Raw genomic sequence first — 24698 nt, 5'->3', positions numbered from 1 at the left:
TAACATCAGAAATTTATACTCCTACAGCCCTAGAAGCTAGAAACCCAAAGCCAAGGTATTGACAGGGCCAGGCTTACTCTAGGCTCTGTGTGTATGTGTTCAGTTGTACCAACAGAACTGTGGAATTCCACAGTCTCCTTTGCCCGTGGAAATTTCCATCCAAGAATATTGGGGTGGGATGCCATTTCGTACTCTAGGGAATCTTCCCAACCTAGGGATCGAATTCTCGTCTCCTGCATTGGCAGATGGATTCTTTACCACCACCACAACCACCTGGGAAGCCTGTGCTAGGCTCTGAAAAGTGAAAGTGTTAGTTGTTCAGTCATGTCTGACTCTTTGTGACCCCATGGACTGTAGCCTGCCAGGCTCTGTCCATGGAATTTTTCAGGCAAGAATACTGGAGTGGGTTACCATGCCCTTCTCCAGAGGATCTTCCCAACCCAGAGATTGAACATGGGATCCCCTGCATTGCAGGTGGATTCTTTACCATTTGAGCCACCAAGGAAGCTGGCTCTAGGCTACCTGTAAAAGGCACTCGGGACGAGTCTTTTCTTACCTTTTCTGAGCTTCTGGTATTGCCTGGCAATCCTTGGCATTTCTTGGCTTATAGGTGCGTCATTCCCATCGCTCCGTCCACCTTCACATCACCCTCTTCCCCATGTGTGTAAGAATCAGGTCAGACACTATATACAAAAATAAATACCAAATGGATTCAGTTAAATATAAAAAGATTTGATACATCTAGAAACAAATATTTCTGACCTTAGGACCACAGATGTTTTAATCACAATGCTAAAAGCAAAAATTATGAATGAAAAAAGTTGATACATTCATGTTAATCGTAATTAAGACCTTACATTCATCAAATGACATTATAGTGAAAGTAAGAAACAAACTAGGAGAAAATATCTTCAGCACATATGATCAGCAAAGGATTTGAGTCCAGAATACATAAAGAACTTCTACAAACCAATAAGACCTAGTAGAAAAAAAAGAATTTCACAATAGAGAAAAATGCAAATGTACCGTAGATATAGGGGAAAGTTCAACTTAGTAATCAAGGAAATGGAAGTTAAACCACAAGGTGATAAGATTTTGTACTTATCCAATTAGCAAAAATTAAGATTTTAAAACCCCAAAACTGGTGAGGATGTGGGACAATGACAGTTTTTTATATTGTCCTGGTATGAGTATAAGTTTCAATAACTACTTTGGAAGTAGTGTAGCAGTATCCAGTGAAGTTGGAAAACCTGGACACCCTGTGAGCCCGCACTGCAGTGTGTGGACAGGAACCTCTGCCCACTGAAGAACTCTTGCATATGCTTGTATAGGAGGCATGTTGCAGCAGGATGTTTATGGCAGCATTGTGTGCAATAGTGAAAGCTGGAAAACTGAAATGTCAGAAGGGGAACAGATAATACATAAAAAAAAAAAAAACACATTGTGGTGTATTAACAGGGGAATTCTGTACAACACTTACATGAATGAACTGTAACACAGTGTAACAAATGTATTAGTGTATTTCAGGAATATAGCGTTGAATGGGAAAAGCAAGTCCCCAAAAGAATAAAGTGATACGATTCCACTTATAAAATTGACAGTGTATATAGTGCAGAGTACATCGTGAGAAACGCTGGGCTGGAGGAAGCACAAGCTGGAATCAAGATTGCTGGGAGAAATATCAATAACCTCAGATGTGCAGATGACACCACCCTTATGGCAGAAAGTGAAGAAGAACTAAAGATCCTCTTGATGAGAGTGAAAAAGTTGGCTTAAAGCTCAACATTCAGAAAACAAAGATCATGGCATCCGGTCCCATCACTTCATGGCAAATAGATAGGGAAACAGTGGGTGAGTTTCTGGCCTCCAAAATCACTGCAGATGGTGATTGCAGCCATGAGATTAAAAGACGCTTACTCCTCGGAAGGAAAGTTATGACCAACCTAGACAGCATATTCAAAAGCAGAGACATTACTTTGTCAACAAGGTCCATCTAGTCAAGGCTATGGTTTTTCCAGTAGTCATGTATGGATGTGAGAGTTGGACTATAAAGAAAGCTGAGCGCCGAAGAATTGATGCTTTTGAACTGTGGTGTTGGAGAAGACTCTTGAGAGTCTCTTGGACTGCAAGGAGATCCAACCAGTCCATCCTAAAGGAGATCAGTCCTGGGTGTTCATTGGAAGGACTGATGCTGAAACTGAAGATGCGAAGAGCTGACTCATTTGAAAAGACCCTGACGCTGGGAAAGATTGAGGGCAGGAGGAGAAGGGGACGACAGAGGATGAGAAGGTTGGATGGCATCACTGACTCGATGGACATGGGTTTGGGTGGACTCCGGGAGTTGGTGATGGACAGGGAGGCCTGGAGTGCTGCGATTCATGGGATTGCAAAGAATCAGACATGACTGAGCGACTGAACTGAACTGAACTGAAACTCAAATATATTTATTAGGTTATTGTTTAGGCATTATGTGGTATAGGAAGGGGGTGGTAAACATCCTCTGAGGGATAGTTACCTCTTAGGATGGGAAAAGGTGAGGTCACATAGGGTACCAGGGGCTCTAGTCTTCAGCTAAGTACTGGGTACGTAGATATTCTTTTGTGTGTACTCAATGTTTAATAATAAAAAATTTAAAAACTTTTAAAAAGTTACTCTCTGAAGTTTTCTTGTTTTTAAGAGTAGAAAAAGATGTCAAGTCTCTATCCAAAAAGTAATTCAAGCACCAAATACTTATTTTTGCACATGTTTTGAATTCTTTGTAGCTTAGAGATGCTGGAAACGGAGAAGGGAAAGGCAGGCCCAGTGATCCTTGTCTGTTTCATGTCTCTGGCAATGAGGAGGCTCCTGCCACTGCAGATGTGACATTGTGTCTCAAGACTCTGCGGAAGGGGTTTTTATGGGCATGTGAAAGCATATTCACATTTTTAACAAAGTAACAGTATGCCCATCTCCTTCATTTCATTTTTTCCTGGCATGTGAGTGAGCCAGATGGAAAATGTTTCCCACATTAGGTTCTCTTTCAACATGTCAGCCATTTAATTTTATTGTCCCTAATCTCCTGTTGATAAGACTTCAGAATGTGAGTGGTTGACCAGGAGAGTCCGATTTATTCTAGTCAAGGTTGATGGCAGCCTGTTCTTGGGGCAGCCTTCCTTCGGAACATTTACTTCCCCACCAAGTTCTCCAGCACAGAAGCTTTTAAAGAGCTTGCACCTGCTGCCCCTTTCCATTCAAACCATATACTGAACAGAGAGTAAGCACAGTAAAGAAAACCAGCTTTCGTTCATCCAGCCCCTCAGGACATGTAGTCATCTGTCTGGCAAGAAAAAACCCAGTAATAGGGAAAATTCAGTATTTAGCAAAAGAAAAAGTTTAAGAACGTGGGCTTGGCATCAGGCCTCAGGTCTGCCTCTTGTGTGTAAAAACTTTGTCATTTACTTAAAGTCTCTGAGTTTCAGTTTTCTCACATAGTTCCAATCCCATAGTTTTAAGGGTTAAAGGACTAATAGATGTTAAACACGTGGTTGTTACTGTTGTTGTTGTTCTTGGACCAGCCCTGACTTTCATACAAAAAACAGGCACAGGTTGGGTCCTTTTGTCAGACATCTCTCCTGCCTCCCGCCCCTCAGGTTTCACAGGACACGTCATCTCTCCTTGCCATTTAACTAGTTGTTTGAGCCTGGGCTGGTCACATAAAATCTTTGAAAAGGCTTCTTCGACTATAAAACAGAGATTGCAATATCTGTGTCACGTTTTTGTGGCTCAGATCAAATCAAGTGAGATGAGACAGCAGGCATGAAAATGCTGTGTCCTCTGTGAGTATGGACAGTGTGGGAACCTGTCCATCTCACCCCCACCCCCTTCCAGGCGAGCAGGTTAATGTTTGTTAAATGTACAGCGTTTTATCTTTGTAAAAGAGCTTTGAAGGTACATGGCTTGGACAGGCTTTGCTTAAAATTGATAAGGGAGTTTGTGAATCGATTTCTGCTTGCAGATTCATTAAGAACTATTTGATACTTTGGTCAAAATTATTTTCTCCCATTTTTTTATGCTGTGCTTTCGGTGGTTAAAATGAATAGGTGAGTCTAGAGTCTGACCACTTCTTAAATATTCCTCTTCATTGCAGGGAAGGCAGTGTTAGAATCTTAAATAAAGGCGAGGATAGAAACTATAATTTAACACACTCTTGGTAACGTTCTTCGATTACTCATCTTTCCTAGACCTTAAATCAATTAAATAGTAAAGAAGAGAAAGTATTGGGGTGGCCAGAAAGATCATTTGGGTTTTCCCGTAAGATGTCATGAGAAACCTGAACAACCTTCTTAGCCTAGCTAATAGTTGCTAATAAGCCCTGGTTTGCGAAGACTTCCACGGTCATTAGGTTTGTTTCTTGCCATCCTCTCTTCCCGCTCACTGGAGAGACTCATGACTCCCGGGACTCAGGCTCCTGTGCCCTGTAAAACTCCTGCTCGTCTCCAGCTCCGCTGTCGCTCTGATAAGTTTCCAAGCCCTAGCTCAACATCTTTTATCTGGATGCGCCTGGGCTGCCATATCCAAAACTGGACTCCTTATCTCTTGCCTCCCCGCCCCCAGCCCAACATCCACAGTCTTCCTCCTGCGTGTTCTCTCTTGATTGATAGCCCATTCTCTACCAGTTACCCTAGTCTAGGAATCTGAAAATTTCCCTCAACCAGAGTTCCTAAACCTCAAAACTCTTTGGGTGGGGGGGCTGTCCTGTGCATTGTAGAGTGTTTAGCAGTGTTTGCGGCCTCAACTCACTCGATGCCACTAGGACCCTGGCCCCCTTAGTGGTGACAATCAAATGTGTCTCTACACACAGCCATATGTTGCCAGGGGAGCAAAATCAGCCTTGTTGGAAATGACTGTCTTGCACTTTTTTTCTTACCTCCCACTTTGAGTCAGCTACCAAACCCTGTTGATACTGTGTCCTGAGTATCTTTCTGAGACTTTTAGTTCAGGTTCTTTTCTTCTGCCTGAACTATTTCAGTCGTCCTAAGAACACCACCTGTGTTGGGCACCTCACATGCTTTACGTGGATTTACATGTAATCCTCACCGCAAAACTTGCTGTCGGTCTCTGAGTTTGCAAACAACCTAAATCTAGCTCAGACCTTTAAACCAAAAGGGGAACTTCAGGGCCTGTGTCACACGGAAGCCCAGGACTGCACCCTCCTCTGGGCTGCTGGGCTGTATTGCCTGTGCCGTGCCTCAGTGTGACAGGCTGTCCCCGCGGGGCAGCCCGAGACCCTAGCAGCTCCTCACCTGCGCGGTCCTGACCGCCCCCCACCCAGAGAGGACAGCGAAACAGGGTCACCAGAACCCCGGCAGCAGTGCGCAGAGGCCAGTTCCTCGCCTGCCATGAAACACTGTAGGGAGATGTCTCCTCTCCCCAGCCCACCTCCCCACCTGCCGCCAGCTGAGATGTAAGGAAGCTGAGGCTTTGGGAGGGGCACCCTGTTGTGGGTGGCGCTGTGTGGGGTTTGACCCCACAGCCTTACTCTCTATTGGACCGTGTGCTCCATCCTAACTCATCTGTCCTTTGGTCTGTCTCTTCCCCTTTCTTCTCTTCAAAGGTTAGCTTTCTAAAACAACAATTTGGTTATTTAAAACTTCATTTACTTTGTTTAGTAGACTCCTTCAGTGGTCCCTCAACAAGTGCAAATTTAGCCTGAAAGACGAAGGCCTTTGTACTGGCCCCTGTTGACCCTAGAACTAGCTCCTGTCCTTTCCCTGGGTGCTTAAGGCCCCAGCCACCCACGGCTTTGAAGTTGCCTGCCTCTGCAGTTTCTGCAGTCTCACAGAGTAGTCAAGCTCACTGGGAAATATACAGACCTGTGTCGGAATTGTGATACCGCCCCAGTACCTGTGACCTTGAGCCCTGGCTGGGCGGCCCCTCAGCACCTCTCCTCGCTTCACCTTCCGTTCTCGGCCTCTGCACCTACTGCTGTTAGCACTTTCATTAGTATCCTTATTGCCAGCATTGGTTATTTTTTAAAAGCGCACCTTTGGGAACAGATTAGCTTGGAGTTTTTGTGGCCTTTGAGTGTGGACACAGGCCAAGCTTGTGGCCTCTGTGTACTGGGTTTCTGCATGCTTCCCGCATGTGTCAGCTTTCCTTGTAGCTGCGGCTTTGCTCCTTCCTGTGTGCCTTGCCTTTACACTGGCGTGTTTCTGATTTCTTTTTCAAGTTGTATGAAGCAGTACTGTCCAGGAGAACTTCCCGTGATGATAGAAGTGTACTTATACTTATGCTATCCATCAGGTAGCCAGGAGCCACACTTAGCTCTTGAACATTTGAGATGGGACTGAGGAACGAATTTTAAAATGGTATTTTAATTTTCGTTAATTTATTGTGGCTCGTAGCCACCATATGGGACAACTCTGGTCTTGACTTTTAGTAATTACTTAACCCTTACTATTAAATGAGACTTTACGTCTTCTCATAATTTGTAACTTCTGATCTCCTTCTGCTCTTTGTGGGAAAATTGTCATGTACTTCAGTGCCTGATGCGCCTAGAGTAGTAAATTTGCATTAAAATCGAATAAAGTACTTAATGTCTCTGAACTGTGTACCTGAAAATGGTGAATTTAATGTTATGTGTATTTTACTACCAAAAAAAAAAAGATTGCCCACATGGTGAACGGTTGTAAAATCTATAGTGAAGAGCCATCAGCGAGGTTTTTGCCGAGGAGAGAGCACCCAGAGTGGCTCAGAGAAGAGTGGCGACAAGTGGCTTCCTGCCCTGGGCCTGGAGAGGCTGGTTAGCAAGTGTGTACCAGGCCTTGAAGAGCCCTGAGTGGCAGGCTAAGGAGATGAGTCCTGGTCCCGAAAGCCATGGAGGGATTGTGAGCAAGCAGATGACATGTCTGGATTTTATTTTTATAGGGATCACTCTGGCTGCTCTATGGGAAATGTTTCAGAGGGTGGCAAAACTGGACCATGGGAGACATAATCATGCCACTGACGATCACAGTGATAATAACAGCAGCTAGCATTCGACTCTGCAGTGATTCAGGAGGAGATGATGAGAGCCTGAGAGTGTGTGACCGGATTAGGAAAGATCTCTTATTTGAAAAACAAGATGTCCATAATTGAAGATTTCTATATCTACTTTGCATTGTAATGCTGCATAGAAAGAGCTCATCCAAACCATCTTGTTCTTTAATCACTCTTGAAAAATGGAAAAAAAAAACTCAATTAATATGACAAATGATAGAATAACTTATAAGGTCTTTTTCTTTCAAAATAATGTAAATAGGTGTTGGTCGGGGCAGGAGATGGCTGTGCCTGTAAAAGGGTAACCCAAGGGATTCCTGTAATGGAACTGTTCTATTATCTTGACTATAATGTGTTGATGGTGGTTCGAATTCACACATGACAGATTGCACAGAAACACACACAAATGAGTACATTATAAAGCTGATGAAATCTCAATAAGGTAGGTGGATCTTATCAATGTCAGTTTCCTGATTGTGATATTGTGCCACAGTTATGTAAGATTTACCTTTGGAGGAGACTGAGAGAAGCGTATACAGGATCTGTGTTATTTCTTACTGCATGTAAATCTCCCAATTACCTCAAAATAAAAAGTTAGACACAAAAGAACTGAAAAGGCAGATTCCTTTGAAAGCTGCTGGTTTTCTATATTTTCCTTTCATTTGGATGTTTCTTCAGTAATAATTTTCTAGAGAAGTGACTTGTTTTGATTACATTTGACACATTGCTGAAGAATGTTTAGCTGTTTTGTCAATTCTGATAGGCATTTTTTCTTTACCTTTTAACATCTTTGAAATATGGATGCATCTTACAATTCATGGAGACTTGGCATTGTCAGTTTCACCAGAGTGGTACCTACAGCATTGGTGTGTCTTACAATCACTGGTGTCCTAGGTTTGATATTTGATTCCTGAGTCATTTGGCCATGTTGGAAAAGAATAGAAGCTGGTGAAAGTTTTGCTTGACCCTTGTGTGTGTGTGTGTAATTTTTTTTTAATATTAAGATTCTGTTTCTCAGCTCCAGGCCCACTCTTTTGTATTCTGTTTTGTGATGTAAAAGCTGGGATTCTACCAGCCTCATCTGCTTGCCACCTTGGCCTTTGGGAGGCTGTGCCAACAGGAGTGTGAGAGGCTGCCTACAGGGCCAGAGGCGGAAGGAGGAACTTGCTTCTTCCTGTCTGCTTCCTCTTCCCAGGAGGCTCACTTGAGCTCTGCCCCAGCGATGGCAGCAGGGCCTTCCTGTAGCAGCAGCTGAATCCACTCTCCAGTTTTTCCAACAGTTGCAGGACCAGCTTCCTTGCACTGCCCCCCTCCCCGCCAGGCCTTGGCATGCACTCAGAGCCCCCTGCCCAGAGCCTCTTCCCTTCTTCCCCAGCCCCAGGGCCATTGCTGTCTCTGTGATACCTCTGTGATAGCGCTCACTCTCTCTCTGTTTCACTTTTCAGTGACTAGTTAATATCTCTGTACCTAGTTAATGATTCTTTTCATTAAAGCCTGTCTGTGTCCTGCGGGGACCGTGACCCATCCTGGGGAGGCCAGCAGGACGTGCGGGGCCTGTGTCCTAGCTCCTCTCACGCACACATGCTTCCTCCCCTGTAGCCAGGGCCTGCTGTGAAACAGAAATCTGATCTCAGCAGTGGATTCCCACGCTCCCAGGGAAAAAGAAAATCGTTCACTTGGCCTACAGGTCCTGTGGACCAGCTCAGTCTCACCTCACACTCCACTTCCTCTACCTTCGTGACCCGGCCACACTGGTCTTATTTCAGTTCCTCAACAGCCAGGTTTCTTCTTCCTGCGCAGCCGTGGCTAGGGCTACGCCCTCTGCTTGGACACCTCTTTTCTCCCCAGTTTGCTCTTTCTTCCATTACTCTCAGGTTGTTTTTTTAAAATAGATGCTTCATGTTTTTTTGAGTTTTAAAAAACACTTTATTTGACTGCGCCAGATCTGAGTTCTAGCACCTGGGATCTTTAGTTGCAGCATGTGGGATCCAATTCCCTGACTGGGGATCAAACCCAGGCCCCCTGTGTTGGGAGTGCAGAGGCCTAGCCACTGGACCACCAGAGAGGCCCCTCGTCTCAGTTTAATTGTAACCTCCTAGGGAGTGTCCTCCTCCCCTGGTCTCCCCGCCCCTCGTTGGCGCCCATTCCAGGTGCACTCATGGTATCTGAGCCCCTTTCAGCGCTTATCGCAGCCTCAGTGGACGTTTATGTGTCTCTCTTAACGGTCGTGTCTTTCCCCAGCTGCACCGTTAGCGTCTCATGAAGGGCAGGACTAAGTCAGTGTTTTTTGTTTGTTTCTTTTTTATTGCTGTATCACCAGTGCCTGACACATTTATGTGCTCAAATATTTGTTGAATGAACAGGGGTATTGTAAAATAAATATTTAGTAAAACTAGGAAGGGACCATTTGGTGATATCTTGATAGTAGATTAATTTTTATTATAAGCTAAAAAAAATTTGGGGAAGAAAGTCTCTCATGCTGTGAGTTAAAATACTTCCGTAAAAATACAGACAAGGAGCCAAACCACAAGAAAAAATCACTTATTAAACTGGAATTCTTGGTGTATTATTAGATTGCTGCCTTCTGAGATACTCAGATGAAAAGACAGTATGAAAACCTGCGTACCCCGCTGAAGCCTAGCTGTGCATTACCACCTCCTCCTCAAAAGACTGAAGTACAAGTTATCCTGCTTGCTTTCTTTGAGTTGCTGTTAGTCTCAAGTTGGAGATTCTGGCACAACATGAACCCACACTGTATGGATTTCTGCACTTCTAAAACTACTTCTCCTAATTCAGTTTGGTGCCCAGCGTTTAACCTTGCCTCCTTTCCTCTGACGTCTCAAGGTCTTGGTCACATGGGCGAAGCCTTGCCACAAGCTGGGTATGCCCTACACATACCCCTTCTGAGTCCATTACCATACTATGGAAACTCCTTCTGACATCGGAAGCACTTCCTTCACTGTTTTTTGTCTTCCATCATAGCGTTATTGGCATCAGCCTTTCAGTAACAATGAAAAGGTAGAAGCTGTTTCTTCATACCTGTCCCCCATAGTCATTCCCAGATTATTTGATTGAAATTGGATTTTACTAATTCTCTCTAAAAGCACCATAAAATATTAGGGCTGAAAGGAGCCTTTCATCATCCCGCCCAAATTCCTTCTGTCATCTGTATGACCCAGAGTTGGTGAGTGTTGGAGGCAGAGCCAGAGCTCCAGACCCCCTGCCTCATGTGTTCAGTGACAGAGCTGCAGACCTGCTGTGTGCAAGGCAGTGTCAGGAAAGAACCCACAGTGTGACTTTGTAGTTTTTTTCTAAGCCAGTCCTCTAGAATTTACACATCCAGGTTAGCATTGCTTTCAGAAAGTTGGCAGTGCAGATATTGAAAACAGTGCCTTAGCACTGGTACAGTCTGAAAGAGAAGTTGCCAAACTATTTGAGCCAAGAAAGTGTTAGTGGAATAAGCATGCATGCATGCTTGGGCTTCCCAGGTGGCTCAGTGGTAAAGAATCCACCTGCCAATGCAGGAGACACAGGTTCGGTCCTTGGGTCTGGAAGAGGCCCTGGGGAATGGCAACCCACTCCAGTACTTTTGCCTGGGAAATCCCATGGACAGAGGAACCTGGTGGGCTATAGTCCATGGGGTCACAAAAGAGTTGGATACCACTGAGCTGCTGAGCGTGCGTACAAACTATTTGAGCCAAGAAAATTGTTACTGGAATAAGCACGTAACCCTTCGAGATAACTGCTTTGAAGAAGACAAAAGTTATTTGTCACAGTAAATCCTGGTTTATGATTGTTACATTCTCTGACTTATTTCTTCATAATAGTTTATAGAGTTAGGGCTACTATTTTCAGGGCGCTTATATTCTTGGGGTTCCTCTTGTGGCTCAAACGGTAAAGAATCTGCTTGTAGTGTGGGAAACTCGGGTTTGATCCCTGGGTTGGGAAGATCCCCTGGAGAAAGGCATGGCAACCCACTCCAGTATTCTTGCCTGGAGAGTCCCATGGACAGAGGAGCCTGATGGGGGAGTGCATGGGGTCGCAAAGAGTCAGACATGACTGAGCTTCTAATACTTTCACATTATAATATTCTTAAAAACAATGACTTAACTTCATAATACTAAAAATAACTGTAAAATCCTATAACGTGGTAGCGTATTGATGACTAGTTGATAAAGAAGACTAGGACTTCTGAGCAGGGTGGGAAAGTGCAGTCTGAATGGCTTCTGTAGGAGAGAGACTCCAGCCAGCCCAGGGATAGTTGGACATCCTCTTTTATTTCTTTGTATTCACAGTCATTTATAAAGGGCCTTTCATGTACCAGAGAAAAGACAGGAGGTGACAGTGGGTTCTGGTAACAGGAAGTGAAGGTTTGAGGAGGCATGGTAGAGGAGATGGAGAAGTAAATTGAAGCCCCTGGCAGGGCAGGCTCTAAGAGCCAGGCTCAGAAGTGGAGGTTTGATCCTGATGGGTAGGATGAGTTCAGTGTCCAAATCAGGACGCTTTTGAGGAACAACAGACTTAAACCAAACTTCTGGGTATTCTGGGAAGCAAGCTCACTGGGCTCTTGTGTTTTCAGGCTGATCTGGACAGATGACATCACCCACAAAAGACTCAAGTTGCTGTTAGAGGCAGTTACCAAAGTCAGATGAACCTTTATTATCCCGTTACCCGATTGTGTAGAAACTGTTGACCAGTTCCTCCCCCAGGAGACGAGCTAGACCAGTGTCTGGTTCAGCCTCTATATCCCAGGGCCAGAATAATACTGGGCACTTAGAAGGTGGACTGTCAGTATTTGCTTAGAAAACTGAGTAAGTGCTCCAGGCTGATAGGAATCCCTGCGTTGGATCTAACAGGAAGACAGGGAGGTGGTGAGCCCTGAGTAGGGGGCTTCAGCTAGATGGAAGGCACACACTGCGGGCCCTCCATGTCCGCGGGTTCCCTGTCCCAGGTTGGTTGAGTTCATGGGTGTGGAACCCGCGGATACGGAGGGCCGACTGGACTCCATCGTTTTATATAAAGGACTTGAACTTCAAAAGGTTTGAACTTTCAAAAGGTTTGGTATCCATGGGTGGGGGGCCAGGGGCACGTCCTAGAACCAGTCATCTGCAGATAAGGAGGGCCAGCTGTTTGAAGGAGCAAGAGTCATTTCTGGAGGCGGATGTCACCTTAGCCAGGGTCCAGGCTTGGGAATGTGGGCTGGAAGAGGCCGGGCAGGAGTCTGGAGGTCCTTTGATTGCAGCAGGAGGACAAGTCGGTCCTGCATGTGATGGCTGGTGCTGTTGGGTGTTCACCTTGAACCCTGCTCCCCGCCTCCATGCAAGCCTCTGACTGCCATTTACCCTGTAGACTTCGGTTAAGTGCTTTGGTGTCAACAGTGGCCACACAGGTCTTACTGTGCCTTTCACATAACGAGGTGGTTCCCCCCGTTCCTTTTAGACTGGTTCTTCCCTCTCCCTAGAACATTCTATCTCCACATGGTTCTTTTTCAACAGTCAGAGCTCAAATATTGCCTCCTTTCCTTGGAAGCCTTGCTCATCTTCTGTGGAAGAACCCATTCTCCGATGTCTCTGTTGCCATTACCCTACCTGGTTTATTTTCTTCACTGGTCACTAAAATCATGTTACTCGTTTCTTAGTTGGCTTACTACCTGTTTTACTGGAATGTAAGCACCGTTTCTGTCTTTCTCTCCTCTATCCTGAATACCTACCTGGCACAAGGCGTGGCCTATAGGGACCATTAAATGATTGTGTGGGGGAAGAAAACATTACACAGGATTACACAGGAAAGCCCTTCCTTCTGGGGAAAAAAAAATCATTAGAAAACACAAGAACTTTATTAGCAACAGATTATGATAGAGCTCACAGCTGGTCTTGCTGAGTACTGCTCTTATTGTAGGGTAGGGGTGGAGCTTGGAGCATTTTAGCCCATCCTAGCCTGGATGCTCTGGCCTCCTGAACCCTGGGTTTGGTAAGTGTAGTGGGGAAGTCTTGCTGAAGGATTCTCTTTTTTTTTTTTTTAAACCTGTTTTTTCGGACACCACGCAGCATGTGGAATCTTAATTCCCCAGCCTGGGATTGAACCTATGCCCCCTGCAGTGGAAGCATGTTATCTTAACCACTGGACCACCAGGAAGTCCCAAGGATCCCCAGGTTCTTTTTGTTTTTCCTTCCGGTTCTGTTGAGATGTAACTGACATATGGCACTACTTAAGCTTAAAAGTGAAGTTGCTCAGTCGTGTCCGACTCTTTGCGACCCCATGGATGGAGTAGCCCGCACCAGGCTACTCCATCCATGGGATTTTCTAGGCAAGAGTACTGGAGTGGGTTGCCATTTCCTTCTCCAGGGAATCTTCCCGACCCAGGGATCGAACCCAAGTCTCCCGCATTGTAGACAGACGCTTTACCATCTGAGCCACCAGGGAAGCCTACTTAAGTTTAAGGTGTACAGTATAATGATTTAACTTACATTATGAAGTGATTACCACAATAGGTTTAGTGACGATCCATCACCTCATGGACACAACATTTTTTTTATTTTTTAAAGAAAAAAAATATGTTTTTCTTGTGTTTAGAACTCTTAGGATTTACTATCTCAAGAACTTTCGTATATAACATACAGCAGTGTTAATTATATTAATCCCCAGATTCTTGTTGACCATGGACAAGCCACCGTGTTCCTGGAGCCGGAACCCCCAGGACGACCAGGAGCGGGATGGAGGGCAGGGTGGTGTGTGTGCCCAGGTGCAGTCTCCTCTCCCCTGGAGAGAGGGGTGGTGGTTGAGCCCCCTTCCCTCCCAGCTTCCGGGGAACCTTTGTCCCTCTGTCCAAGTTAGAGTGGCTCAGAAGCGGGAGGGGCTGTTTAAATCCTCCCTGTTGGAGGCAGCAAACAGTCTGCATGTGTGCTCACTGTTGTTCAAGTGTTTGCTTAAATCATTTTATCTTCTAGGAAATTTTTCTGCCTTTTGGTTAGCACCTCTGTGGTTCAGTTTTGGTACATAATGTTTCATTTCCCTTCTTGTTTCATCCTTTTTTTTTTTTTTTTTTTTTTTTTTTAAAGCAAAAGCTGTACATACAAGAGTGGAAAGCTTAACTGGAAACCCCAACTTGGCCAGAAAAATTGGCAGGAACGCATTCTCTTTCTTCACTTTCCTTTCCCTTTTAAAGCCTTTGTTTTAGAAAAAAGGAAATTGGTGTGTTTGGAAAGCAGTTGTTAGCTTTTCAAGACTGGGCTCGTTGATCTAATTTGGTAAGGGCCCAGAGCATGTCAGATAAAATGAGTGAAAAAGGTAAAGCTAAAGCGGGCATGTAAGGGGAAAGCACACAACTATAAATTTTAACCCCAGAGCCCCACCTAACACGCTTTTAGTGAGAAGGCTTGGCTGTTTTGGGGAAGCGTCGGCTTTCCTGATGGTGATGGAATCCCTGTGAGGCAGCCCATCTCTCGCCCGTCCCAGCTCGCTCTCCCTTCCCTCCCCACCCCAAGCCAATTCTGTCAATACCTGTAGTGGTCTGCCTTCTGTCTAGACACTTAGGCCCCGCCAGCATGTTGCAGGTTCCAGTTCCTCCACTGCAACACAGCACAGCGTGCAGTTGCTTTTTGTTGGGACAATGGCTTCCTTCTTTTAGGTGAATGAATTGTTCACAGTAGTGCTTACCTGTTGTGTTCCCAAGACAGCTCTGGGTGTCCAGCTGATGTTTCATGGGCCATGGTCTTACACCAGTTGAGTGCTCAGGAAAGATGGAAAGGCGGATTTGTTTGGATGCTAGTTTTCTGTTACTGCTTACTTACTACTAAAGTAGTCACTCAGTCGTGTCCAACTCTGTGCAACCCCATGGACTGTAGCCTACCAGGCTCCTCTGTTAATGGGATTTTCCAGGCAAGAGTACTGGAATGGGTTACCATTTCCTTCTCCCTTTCTCTTAGGTGAAGATTATAGGCTCCCTTCTCGCCCCCTTTATTGACTCCTGTCTGCCTTCTTGCTGCCCTGGCTCCAGGGTTCCCACTGGACATTCTGCCCCAGCCTGTCCTTGTTTCAGGTGACCTGTGTTTTAGAGTTCGACGGTTGCTTGGTGAGCCTGGAGTCTATATAAGGGCGATCTAACTGAAGGAGTATAATGGCTGATATCCTGAAGGTAAGGTGTCCTGGCCCATCCATCTCTTTTTCCATTTTAAGGTGTAGCCAGGAGGCAGGATGATGACTCATACGTAATAATGGGGGCACTTTCAACTCAAGGCAAAGTGGAGACAACAGCAAATTCTTGTTCTTTGGAGTCTCCCCTGACCTCCTCTCTCTTCACATCTCATGGAGGTGAAAGTCGGAAGTCCCTGAAAGTTCTTAATTGTCCGTCTGTAGCTTATTGCTTGAGGAAGTTTTTGTTCTCTCATGGCTGATCCGGGCAGCCCGTAGCTTCATGTTTGTGGCCTGCACAGTTCCCTTTGTGTACCACTGTACAAAATGCTGAGGGGATGGGGAGAAGACCAAGGGGAAATGTCTTGGCTATTGGAAGGCCTTAGGTGCGTGTGTGCTAAGTCGCTTCAGTCGTGTCCAACTCTTTGCAACCCTATGGACTGTAGTCTGCCAGGATCCTCTGTCCATGGGATTCTCCAGGCAAGAATATACTGGAGTGGGTTGCCATTCCCTTCTCCAGAAGATCTTCCTGACCCAGGGATCGATCTGGAGTCTCCTGCAGCTCCTGCATCTCAGGTGGATTCTTTACCGCTGAGCCACTTGGGGAGGATTGGAAGGCCTTAATTGGAACCAAAAGTTTGCATTCCAAGAGCATGGACCTGACAGGAATGGGGTTTGTCTGGGGAATGGAGGGTGCTCTTAGTGGAATCCAGACTCCTGTGCGAGAGCTGAACAGTGATCTTTCTTCTGTACTCAGGATAGCATCACTGCTTTGGTTGCCCATTTGACTAACAGACCCATGATATATTGCTTACTCAAATAAAACAAAATTTTTTTTCAATTTAAACTTTTTTTTGAGATAATTATAGATTCACCTGCAGTTGTAAGAAATAACAGTGGTTTTTTAAAAAATATATTTTTTTAGGAAATAATCTTTACCTAGAATAGTCAAACTCATAGAATCAGAAAATACATTGGTAGATACCCTGAACTGGGGGTTGGTGGGGTAGGAAGGGGGGATGGAGAATCAGTGTTTAATGGGGCCAAGTTTCAGATTAGGAAGCTGGAGCATTCGGGAGATGGATGATGGTGAGAGTTGTACAGCAATGGGAATGCACTTAGTGCCACTGAACTGTACAGTTACGGTTAAAATAGTATGTTTTGAGACTTAACCACAAATTTAAAATTACTTAAAAAAAAAAAAAGAATCTTGTGTACTCTCTACTGTTTTCCCCAGTGGTAACATCTTGCTGATTTTGTTTTTTTTTAATGACTCTATATCCCCTATGCTGTGCATTTGATCCCATAACTCATTTATGTTGTAACTGGAAGTTTATGTTTCTTAATCCTTTACATGTTTGACTCATCTCGCACCCACCCCCTCCCTTCTCTGGCAACCACCTGTTTGTTCTCTCTGAGTCTGTTCTGTTTTCTATTTGTCCTGTTTTTGTTTTTTGGTGTTTTTTTTTTTTTTTTTTAGATTTTACATGTAAGTGAAATTGTACGATATTTGTCTTTCTCTGATTTCTTTGACTTAGCATAATATGGAGGTTTCTTTCTTTTTTATGGTCAAGTAATATTCCTATATATAGATAGATACACACATACGGAATCTTCTTTATCCATTTATCTGTCAGTGCACACTTAGGTGGCTTCCATATCTTGGCTGTTGTAAACAGTGCTGCAGTGAACATAGAGGCACATGTATCTTTTCCAATTAGTGTTTTTGTTTTCTTCAGAAAAATACCCAGAAGTTGAATTGCTGGATTGTATGGTAACTATTTCTAATTTTTTGAAAAACTTCCATACTGTTTTCCATAGTTACTACATCAGTTTACATTCCCACCAACAGTGTTCCAGGGTTTCATTTTCTCCACTTCCTTACCAACACTTACTTGTTCTTTTGATAATAGCCATTCTGATGAGTATGGGCTGATACGTGTCATTGTACTTTTGATTTTCATTTTCCTGGTGACTACTGATGTTGACCATCTTTTCAGGTGCCTATTGGCCATCTATATGTCTTTGGGAAAATGTCTAATCGGGTCCTCTGCCCATTTTTTTAAGTTTTTGGGTTTTTTTTTTTTGATGTTGAGTTATATGAGTTCTTTGTATACTTTGGATATTAACCCCTTATCAGATATATCATTTGCAAGTATCTTCTTTAAAACTGAATTTATTTGGTTGAAAAAAGTACACAGTTGTCTAACCACCACCCAGCTTTTCCTTTTCGATGCAGTAGTATTACTAGTTTTTTTAAATGTTTTCTTCCAAGGATTCTCTATTCATATATAAAGAGCTACACATAAGCCCTCTTTTTCTTATGTACCTGATAATTAAAGTACACTTGTTTGCATCTTGCTTTTTAAATTTAACAATATATCTTGAAGATCTATTTTCATTAGTACGTAAAGAGCTTCCTTTCATAATTATATAGTATTTCCTTGTGTGGATAAGCTATAATTTATATAAGCAGCTTCCTAATTGATGGACTGTTTCCAATCTTTTGCCATTATAAACATGATGCAGTGCATGTTCTTTAGGTCTGTCATCTCCCACGTGTATAATTATTTTCCTGCGATAATGTTCCTAAAAGTGAGATAGCTAAGTCCAAGACTGTGTACACTTTAACTTTGGTAGAAAACGTTTAAATTGTCCTCTATAGAGATTTTACTAGTTTATATTTTCACCAGCAACATATATGAATGCCTTTCCCCGGCACCTTTGACAGCATTGTAGTTTTACAAATTTTGTCCTTGACAGTTTGGTAAGTGAGAAGTGGTATTCCAGGAGAGTTTTAATAATGCTATTCTCTTACAGGGAATGCAATAGATTATCTTCTCAGATGTTTTAGATGTGAACTATGAACAATGAGTTCATTTCCTTCACCTACTTTTCTATTGGATTGTTGACCTTTTTCTTACTGATTTGTGGGAGCTCTTTATGTATCATGGAACCTAACTCTTTGTGATGTGAATTGCTAATATATTTTTCCCAGCAAACACTGGTTGTGTTCCTGGTGGGTTTTATCATAATAATGGTTTTAAAGTTTCTAAATATCTGTATTTTATATAGGTACAGCAATCATTTGTTTATGAGATCTGAGTTTGTATCATAGTTAGAAATTAGAAAGTCTTTGTTTACTCTGTAATTATGAAAAGAGAAATCAGCCAGCTTCTTCAGTGCTTTAATGCAGAATATGCACTTCCTTCTTTCCTTTATATTGAACTTTTTCCTTCATCTAGAGTTTATTTTCACGTGAGGTGTGCAGTATGGGTCTAATTGAGTTAGAGTCATGGTGACTCTTCAGTATGTCTCAGAAATGTTGTGTCTCATGCCTCCTTGTGTCTTACCCAAGCCCCTCTCTGGGGTTTATGCATCATAGATGCTTGATAGAGAGGAGAAGGCTGAGGGAACTGCTGCCAGAAGAGAAGCAGAAGCTGCAGCCCATGGACTGGCTATTGTAAGGTGCTTTCATTCACTGTCTCCAGTCAGCACAGCCACTCTTCATGGCAACCAGCATAATCTGCATTTTATAGATGCAGAAACTGAAACCTAGAAGCCAGATAATTTGCCCAAGTTCCTGCCATGAGTAGAAACTGAGGCTGGAGATACATGTAATTTGGTCTTAAAACTGTCAGACTTCAAAGCTTGTGTTTTCTCTTTGCCTGACCTTGGTAGAGGGCTCTGTTTGTTGTAATTGATTGTACTTGGATATGGGGTTGTGGGAGATGGAATCAAAAAAACTTTGAAGATGTTGGAAACTGAGTCCTAAAACACACACACAAAAATAGAGAAACACTGCAGGCGTTTGTTGTGAATCTCTAGACTCAGAGATTATACAGATTTTATACAGGAAGCAAGATTCTTAACTACCAGGGGAAAAAAAGACCTTGATCTCTTGTTTAAGAGAAACTTAAGTGTTCTTTCAGAAAACCATGATATTTACACTTGGCTATTACTGAGATTGTTAAAAGCATACATTTGCAATTCCCTAGATTTGAGTAATGTTATTAAAGGTTAAATGGTAGATTACTCTCTAAAAATTTTCCTCAGATGACCTAAGTAGAAATTAGGTACAAAATTGTGTATATAGAGCCTTAAAATATAATCTAGAATTAGGCATCCTGTATGTGGTCTTGAAGCATCAAACACAGTTACATGTTGGCTTAGTTGTTACCAAAAGGCTGTGTATAAATGGCATTTTACATTTTGAGTCATCTTCCCACCTGTGTATAATTTTAGATGAACAACTGGGTCATGTAAGTTCAGGAGTTATCTATACTCTGTAGCTGGCTACTTATTAACATCAAACATGCTTATCTTTTAGAAATGTACATTTCCCTCAAGGTAATTCAATTTTTATCATTCAACTTGCTAAATTTAAATGACAACCGGCATACAAAAACAGGACTTTGCATTTTTACTATTCTGAAAATAGAGCACAGATTAAGAGCATTGAGAAGTAGTGTGCGACTGTCAACCTGTGGATCCTGAATTCAGAGTTGATGTCCTTCTCTGCTCATTTTTCAATACCAAGATAAGTGTCACAAATAGCACCCTTTCTCAGAGGATTTCCAGAATTAGAATAACAGGCATAGACTTAGTAAAGTGGTAGTGGTGCCGTATAACCAGGAATCTTGCACCCTGCCTGTCTCACTCACTGTTTGCAGTAAGGTCCTGTGTGATCTCTGAGGTAAGGCCCCAAGTCTCCTCCTCTTAATTTCTGAGTAAAATGCTTGGCTTTCTCTTAAGGCACAGATCTAGAAAGATGTGCAAAAGTCACTTTCCCTGGTGGCCTGTGATATGACAAGACCCTTCCCACCTTGGTCAGAGGAGAACCATGGATCGTTGTTTGAATTCCATTCTTTTCTCTCCTTTAGATCTGAGTCATGCTTTTAAAGGTTTTCAGGCCCACTATTTAGCCCTGTTTCTTATGTATGCCCGGGTAGCCCTGAGAAAGTGGCTTGGTCAGTGAGAGAGGAGACTCCAGAGCCTGAGTGAGAATAATGGCCCACACTCCCTTCTCCTGTGTAGGGAGGCAACAGACCGCCAAGAATCTCTCCAACCTTCCGGACACTCCCCCCACCCCCGCCCCTGGGAGTGCACTCGCAGGAGTCTGAACTCAGCCCAAGCCTGCTGAGTGAGCATCTGCAGAGACCAGGCCCTGCTGGGGTAGACATGTGCACTTGAAGCATTTTGATGTCCTAGCCACCAAGTCCTCCTGGATGAACATGGAGAGTACATAATCTTAAGAGTTGTTTGTCATGCTTTTATTGCTTTAAAATTGCCTTCTAAAGGGGTTTTTAACTTACTGTGATTGAGTTGCAAACAATCTATTTGATTTCTAAGGTCAGTTATTATTATTACTTCTCTTGATATATAATTGTGTTGGCCCATACATGGAAGCAGGCAAAGAAGGGTGGAAAAACAGTATAAAAACAAAAGCTTCTAAGTGTTTTGTGAAAGCAGCCCCACTGTCTACTGGTCTTAAGTTGTTGATTGCTCTCTAAATGACATGTGCCTCACACTTTGGGTTCTCATTGATAAGCTGTTTTCTTTTCTGCTGAGAAACCATACTTTGCTATTCTGTTGTGGCTTCCAGAACCCTGGCTTGGACTCCTATACCTTGTTTCTTTTCGCTTTCTTTACTGTTGAATACTAAGGGTAGAGTGCTTCTCTGGCTTTGTGTGTTTGGCCCTTAAGGTTTAAACATAGTCTTTAGTGGTTCCAGGATATAAATATTAAAAGCCCTCCTCAGGATGTTGCTTCTTAGTCTATTGAATATTTGTAAACTACTCCTAGTTTCAGGCTGTCTTTTGGAGCCTTAGCAAGTACTTTCAGGAGTAAAATGTAAGATGGTGTTAACAAAGATTTATTCACCAGATCTTAGGTCTTGAAAACCTCAGGGATCTTTTGAGCTTGAAGAACCTTAGTTTGAGGCAAGCAAAACCAAAAGAATAGTTGAAAAATTAAAAGATTTGATTCAGAGTTGCACTATAAACACATCATAAAGGTATGAGGCTTCCCTAGTGGCTCAGTTGTAGTGAATCTGCCTGCCAGTGCAGGACATGTGGGTTCAGTCCCTGGGTTGGGTAGATTCCCCAGAGAAGGAAATAGCTACCCACTCCAGTATTTTTGCCTGGGAAATCCCATGGACAGAGGAGCCTGGCATGCTACAGTCTGTGGGGTTGAAGAGAGTCAGACTTGACTTAGCAACTAAACAACAACAACAGTATAGGTGTTACCAGCTGAATGGAAACATCAGGAGAAAATCCCAGTAAACAGGCTGGCAATTTATAGCAGTCTAGAGAGTTAAAGCTCTTGCCTGGAAAATCCCATGGACAGAGGAGCCTGGTGGGCTGCAGTCCATGGGGTCGCTAAGAGTCAGACATGACTGAGTGACTTCACTTTCACTTTTCACTTTCATGCATTGGAGGAGAAAATGGCAACCCACTCCAGTGTTCTTGCCTGGAGAAACCCAGGGACGGGGGAGCCTGGTGGGCTGCCGTCTATGGGGTCGCACAGAGTCGAACACGACTGAAGCGACTTAGCAGCAGCAGAGAGTTAAAACAGTGAAATGTAATGGTTTAAAAGTTCAGACATTTACCTTATTAAGATTTATTTTACAGGAGGCTTCATTGCATTTAAAAATGGTACCTTACACTCACAGGAATGTTATCAATGCAGAAGCTCCAATTTAAAGATTTGGCATCTTAGACTGTCCAACCTGGATGAAATTTCAACTGTTAGAGCTCACAGGTACCAGTGCACAGTCAGGGCTCTGCCAGGAAAATGGAGGCCATTCCAGGTATTCCGTGGAGGAAAGAGTTTCTTCTCTTTTTCATTTTTATTTTCAGCCCCTTATTGAGGTGTAACTGAAATACTAAATTAGAATTGAAGTGCTTAGATTTGAAGTGTCAGAATACATGCAGTTTTGAACTGTGTATGCTTACAATGAAAAGTATATCCGTTATCTCCCAAAGTCTCCATCTGTGTATGTGTGTATGTCTGTGTTGGCTGAGCTGGGGCTTAGTTGTGGCATGTGAACTCTTAGTTGTGGCATGGGATCTGGTTCCCTGACTAGAGATTGAACCTGGCCCCCTGCATTGGGAGTGCAGCGTCTTAGCCACTGGACCACCAGGGAAGTCCCCACAGTCTCTTAGTGCCCACTTGTCCGTCTTCCTTTTGGCCCTGCCCTGTCCCTTCCCAGCCCCCAGGTAACTGCTGATCTGCTTTCTGCCCTTACAGATTAGTTTGTGTTTTCTAGAATATTATACAAATGGACCATACAGTTCTCTTCTGGCTTCTTTCATTCAGCATAATTACTTTGAGTTTTATCCATGCTTTGTGTTACCGTTCCCTTATTGCTGAGAACTGTTTGATTGTATGCCCTACCACAATTTGTTGATCCATTTACCAACTGATGCACAATTGAGTCGTTTACAGTTTTCAGCTCTTAAAATCAAGCTGCTACAAAGTTTGCCCATTTGAAAAATAGGGTTTTTTAAATATATTATTAGATTTCCAGGGTTCTTTATCTATCTGGAGATGCATTCTTTATCAGATAGGTGATTTGCGAATATTTTCTCCCAGTCTGCTGCTCTTTCTCTCTTAACGGCATCTTTTGGACAGTAGAGGTTCTTAATTCTGAAGAATCAAATGTATCGTGTTTTTTTTTTTTTTTTCTTTTGTGGATCATCCTTTTGTCGTTAGGGCTAAGAAATAATTTTCCTAACCCAAGTTCACAAAGATTTTATTTTGCTTATTTTCTTTTAGTTTTATGTTCAGGTCTGTGGTCCATTTTGAGTTGATTTTTGTATGTAGTGTAAGGTCTGGGTTGAGGGTTTTTTTTTTTTAAACATATGGCTGTTCAGCTGCTTCCCCACCGTTTGTAGAGAACAGACTATTCTTTCTCTGCTGAATTACCTTTGTACCTTTTTGAAAATCAGTTGTCCATTTCTGTATTGATCTACCTCTGGAATCTGTTTCATCCTACTGAACTTGTTGTCTTTGTCGATGTCAATACTGCACTGCCTTGATTACTATATCTTTATAAGAAGTCTGAGTGTCAGGTGCTGTGAGCCCTCCAGCTGTTCTTTTTGAAACTTGTTGCCTATTCTGGGTCCTTAGGAATTTTTAAAAGAGCTTGTCAGTTTCTACTTAAAAGTCGTGCCGAGATTTTGATAGGGTTTGTGTCAAATCTGTAAATCAATTTTGGGAGAACTGACATATATACAGTGCTATCTTCCAGTCTGTGAACACAGTGTATCTCTCCACTTATTTAGGTTTAAAAATTTTTCTCTTATCAGCATTTTACAGTTTTCAGTGTACAAGGATAGGTCTTTATCATCAGGTTTACCTCTAAATACTTCATAGGTTTCAATGCTATTATAATTAGGATTTCTAAAAATTTCAGTTTTTGATTGTTGTTAGTATACAGAAATAGAATTGGTTTTATGTATTGATCTTATATCCTGTAACCTTGCTTAAGTCATTTATTAATTCTGGTAACTTTTTGGGGTAGAATCGATTGTATTTTCCAAAAAGAAAAGGCTTTTCTATAGGGAATTAAAAGCTCACACAACCATTAGAGAGTCGGGGGTGGGCGGGAGTAGAATGCAAGGAGACCATTGTTGTTGTTGATGAAATTAGAATGCCAGGTTCCTGGGGAAGCATGGTCTCAGCGGTCGTCTGCAGCTCCAGTATGGCTCCAGTTCATCTGGAAGCTGCTGTGAAAGTGGAAAGTCCTGTCTGCCGCTGCCTATGTGTCTGCTTCCAGCTGTTTTCAGAGAATACTGACTTCCGTCTACTAGAGCAGGAGCTTCTCATTGGCCATATCTAACTTAAAACAGACAGAGAATGGGATTCTGGGAAATGTTGTGCCAGGCTTCCCCTGCCAGCTGTAGGGGGTGGCAATGCTAGGCTGACAGTCAGGCACAGAAGGCATTGGGAGAGATACATGTAAGACCCTCGACTCAATCATGGAGCAGTAACTTAGCAACACTGTGAAAAATAGGGGTGAGAAGTGGCTGTAACTCAGAAAGAGGTGATTGCTGGGGAAGGCAGATGGGCTCTGTGACCAAACTGACAGTGGGGTATTATCTGTATGAGGAAGTGGCAGGCCTGCTCTGTTTGGTCCTGCCTTACCCAGCAATTGGATGCTCGTCGACACAGTGAATATGTCTAGGGGATGGTGGTGAGGGGCTAGAAAACCAGGTCACAGGTGAACTGTTTGAAGACTGTGAGGAAGCCTCTGGGATGCATGATGGGTGGCTACAAATATGGATTTAGAAGACTTCTGTGCAGTCTGGAAAGGAAAGCTTAGGACCGGTGGGCGGAAGCTATAAGGAGATAATTCCCAAAGCAATATAAGGAACTTCCTACACAGCTGCACTAGGACTGAATAAAGATCTTTGTTAGATCTTTGTTAGAGACTGCTGGGCTGCGAGGCAAGAGTATATAAAATATAAGAAGAGTCATTTCAAATGAGCTGTTTCTCAATCACCATTCTAACCCTGAAGGGTTTCGCAGGGGAAAACCTCCCCTAT

The 24698-nt window shown here is 43.2% G+C and overlaps 1 protein-coding gene across 19 annotated transcripts in view; it reads left to right on the top strand.

Annotated features, from left to right (window-relative positions):
• TNRC6B (trinucleotide repeat containing adaptor 6B) overlaps window positions 1–24698 on the top strand; it is a 260774-nt gene that overhangs the window by 148183 nt on the left and 87893 nt on the right. Inside the window, exon 2 of one of the 19 annotated variants that reach the window (XM_055566805.1) lies at window positions 15056–15151. The exons of the other annotated variants lie outside the window; for them this stretch is intronic. The gene's annotated coding sequence lies outside the window, so the exon portion shown is untranslated. The remainder of the gene's footprint in view (window positions 1–15055; window positions 15152–24698) is intronic. 19 annotated transcript variants of the gene reach the window in all.

The sequence above is a fragment of the Bubalus kerabau genome, chromosome 1 (assembly GCF_029407905.1).
Source record: "Bubalus kerabau isolate K-KA32 ecotype Philippines breed swamp buffalo chromosome 1, PCC_UOA_SB_1v2, whole genome shotgun sequence".
In the NCBI taxonomy this organism is placed as follows: Eukaryota; Metazoa; Chordata; class Mammalia; order Artiodactyla; family Bovidae; genus Bubalus; species Bubalus kerabau.
The sequence above is the reverse complement of the archived record's forward strand: the minus strand, read 5'-3'. Positions and strand labels throughout refer to the sequence as shown.